Here is a 4,124-nt window from a genome sequence, read left to right as displayed (position 1 = left end):
TAAAACATTTAGTAGTAGATCAATGAAATATGGCAGCCAGTTCTCCCACAGAGTATAGAGTTGCATGGGTGAGGTGGGAGGAGGCACCAGACACATCCTTATGCCATCCCACTAGCTCTGCAGTGAAGGGTAGCTCTATGGCTCCCAGATTTGGCCGTGGAGGTGGTGGGGGAGCAGGGGAGTTTTTAGTATCTCTGGGGCCACACGCAGTTGCCACATTTGGTTCTGAGTTTCCGAAAAGAAAGAAGGAGTAAATACCCACACGATGGGGAGAGGAGAGAATCAGGGGAATCATTCAGGTGGTGAACACGACCATTTTAAGATGACCCTGCAGCTCCACCTGACCTCTCCAGGCTGCCTGGCAGGCAGGGGGTATATTTGGTTACAGACAACAGATAGAAGATATATTATACAGATGCCTATTTCTAGTCAATTGAGTCATAATAGAATTCAAGTTCTCCTAGAAAAGGGCACAAGTAGGAAATGTTAAGGGCAAATCTACAGCTAACTAACATTGGTCAAGAGATGCTAGGAGGGGAGACTTAACTCCTAAGGGAAAGATCCTTTAGCCCTGCTGCTGGGGTAGGTGCCATGTTTTCATTCCTAGGTAAGGTGGTCTAAAGTACTCTACTTTAGTTCCATTCCCTTGGTGCTTGAAAGCAAGTTAATTAGGCATTTATAGGCTGGTCTGGATTTTGTACCTCTCCCTGACCTCCCTCCTCCGCTTCACATTTGTGATACTTAACTGTACGCTAAGCACATCGTGCTGTTTCTACACATGCTGTTCTCTCTGCCCCACCACAATCCTTCTCTTTCTTTAAGTCCTTTCTCTTTCTTCAAGTCCCTTCCCTTTCTTCCTGTGAGAAAACTTCCCCTCTACCTCTCCACATCAACAGAGGCATCTCTGTCTCCTCTGGGTCCCCTTCCTAGGACATACGTTTATCGTTTCTTTCTATGCACAGTATGGTAGTTGCTGCTCATATGTTCATCTCCCCTGCTGCAGTGCTGAGCTCCTTTGAGACAAGAAGGCTGTGTTACTTTACCTTTGTATCTCCCAGGCCTACCACAGACCTGGCACAGACATCGAGTAGGTGCTTACTAGAGGAGAGAAGAAAGAGAAGGGAAGAGAGAGCAGAAAAAATGACCTGACTCTTCACTTCTTTTCTTTAGACATCCTCTCCTTCACTCTATCTTTCCTTTTTTAAACTATCTAACTATCTGCTAACACTCATGCAGAGTTCAGTTGTAGGCAGAGAAGCAAGGCAGGAAGTATGGGGTATGCCAAAGATAAGGAAACTGACACTAGTGGGCACAAGAGGTCTAATTCCATTCTTTGGTGCAACTTCATTTTACATAGTGCTGTTTGTGGGAAATTAATGACCCTATATACAAAGGCTGGAGGTGCACAGAAGGCAGAGGTGAGGGATGATAACAAAGGTCCTGGTACCTTTTCTTCCCCCTTAACTGTCAACCTCTTCTGCTCTGTTTTTTTTTTTTTTTTTTTTTTTTTTTTGGTCTCCTGACCTGGTCTGGGATCTCCTGATCCCAGCTATCAACAGCTAGCAATTTCATGTGTGTTATGCCATGAATTCTATTCTGAATACAGCCATAGTAGGTTTCACTAATTAATTAAATTGTACTTCATAGACTTGGAGTCAGGTCTCTTGAATACAAGATGCAAATTTATGCAACATATGCAAATCACTCATGTTCTCAAATTCCATGAACAAAATCTGGTAGCCTTGAGATAAAAAAGCCCCTGCCAAGCATCATCTCTCCTAATTATTGCTTAATTTCCTCCTCCCCCCACCCTTTAACATTGAACACTTTCAGGCTTGGCAGAAACTGGAAGAAAACACAATGAGAGCTGGTTAATAAACAGGAAGTTCCTCAGGGGCAAAGACCCTGCAATCTATTTATTTTATGCTCTCCAGTGGCTCCTAATATACTGCTGAGCACACAGTCTTGCATAGGGAACACCACCAGTCCTGACTATCAAATTATGGATATTTCAAGATGAACAAAAGTTGAGAGCCCTGAAGGCTTTGCAAAACATGCCATTTAAGACTAGAAACAGGAAATTGATGACCTGTACTATATAATGCATGTAGCTATTAATTTATTTAAATTAAATAGCATTTAAAAATTTTGTTCTTGGCTGGGTGTGGTGGCTCATGCCTGTAATCCTAGCCCTTTGGGAGACCAAGGCAGGAGGATCCCTTGAGCCCAGGAGTTTGAGACCAGCCTGGGCAACATAGGGAAAACCTATCTCTATTAAATAATAATAATAAAAAAATGTAAAAGGAAATAAAAATTTAAAATTTAGTTCTCAGTCAAGCCACATTTCAAGTGTTTAGTAGCTAGATGTGGCTAGTGACTTTCATATTGGGCAGTAGAAGTATAGAACATTTCCATTATCATGAAAAGTTCTACCAGACGGCACTGATTTAGACACTTGGTATTCAAAGTCCAGTCCTTGGAGAGCATATTGGGCGTGTATTGAGAGCATATTGGAAATGCAGAAACTCAGGTCCTACTCCAGATCCACTGAATCAGAATCTGCATTTTAACAAAATCCTCAATTCATTCACATGCACATAAATGTGAGAGAGGCATTGGTCTAGATCTAGAATAGAAAACAGTGGTTCTGTACTCGCTTCAGCAGTATATATACTAAGAAGATTAGCATGGCCCCTGTGCAAAGATGACATGCAAATTCATGAAGGATTTCATTAAAAAAACTTTAAAGAAAGTAGAAAGGAAACAGGGGTTCTCCCCAGAAATAAAGCCACACATCTACAGCCATCTGATCTTTGACAAGGTCAACACAAATAAGTAATGGGGAAAGGACCCCATATTCAATAAATGATGCTGGAATAGCTGACTAGCTATATGCAGAAGAATAAAACTGAAGCCCTACCTTTTGCCATATACAAAAATTAACTCAGGGTGGATTAAAGATTTAAAAGTAACACCTCAACCTATAACAATCCTAGAAGAAAACTTAGTAAACACCATTCTGGACGTCGGCCTTGGGAAATAATTTATGATTAAGTCCTCAAAAGCAGTTGCAACAAAAACAAAAATTGACAAGTGGGACCAATTAACTAAAGAGGTTTTGTACAGGAAAAGAAACTATCAACAGAGTAAACAGACCTACAGAATGGGAGAAAATATTCACAAACTGTGCACCCAACAAAGCTCTAATATCCAGAATCTATAACAACCCCATTAAAAGTGGACAAAAGTCATGAACAGACACTTCTCAAAAAAACACATAGAAGCAGCCAACAAATTTATAAAAAATGCTTGATATCATTAATTATCAGATGAATGCAAATCAAAACCACAATGAGATACCATCTCACACCTATCAGAATAGCTATTACTAAAAAGTAAAAAAACAACAGATGATGGTGAGGCTGCAGAGAAAAGGGAATGTTTATACATTGTTGGTGGGAATGTAAATTAGTTAGCCACTGTAGAAAGCAGTTTGGAGACTTCTCAAAGAACCAAGAGCAAAACTACCATTTTACCCAGCAATCCTATCACTGGATATATATCCAAAAGAAGGATAGGGCGTCATGGCTCACATCCATAATCCCCAAACTTCGAGAGGCTGAGATGGGAGGATCGGTTGATTCCAGGAGTTTGAGACCAGCCTGGGCAATGTAGTGAGACCCCATCTTTTAAAAAAAATAGCCAGGCATGGTGGGCATGCCTGTAGTCCCATCTACTTGGGAGGCAGAGGTGGACGATTGCTTGAGCCTGGGAGGTTGAGGTTGCAGTGAGCCATGATCACGCCTCTGCATCGCAGCCTAGAAAACAGAATGAGACCTTGTCTCAAAAAACCAAATACAAAAACAAAAACAAACAGAAAACAAATCATTCTACCAAAAAGACACATGCACTCATCATAGCGCTGTTCACCACAGCAAAGACATGGAATCAACCTGGGTGCCCATCAATAGTGAATTGAATAAAGAAAAGGTACATATACATCATGGAATACTACACAGTCATAAACAACAAAATCATGTCCTTTGCAGCAACATGGACGCAGCTGGAGGTCATTATTCTAAGCAAATTAACCCAGGAACAGAAAACCAAATACCACATGTTCT

The 4,124-nt window shown here is 41.1% G+C and overlaps 1 non-coding gene across 1 annotated transcript; it reads left to right on the top strand.

The window, feature by feature from the left end:
* Nucleotides 1-2,631: 2,631 nt before the first annotated feature.
* Nucleotides 2,632-2,739, top strand: LOC126933245 (U6 spliceosomal RNA). Its single transcript, XR_007718487.1, has one exon. It is a non-coding gene; the product is annotated as a U6 spliceosomal RNA (small nuclear RNA).
* The last annotated feature ends 1,385 nt before the right edge of the window (nucleotides 2,740-4,124 follow it).

Source organism: Macaca thibetana, chromosome 12 (assembly GCF_024542745.1).
Source record: "Macaca thibetana thibetana isolate TM-01 chromosome 12, ASM2454274v1, whole genome shotgun sequence".
NCBI lineage: Eukaryota > Metazoa > Chordata > Mammalia > Primates > Cercopithecidae > Macaca > Macaca thibetana.
Note: the sequence above shows the minus strand (reverse complement) of the source record. Positions and strands in the feature narration are given on the sequence as shown.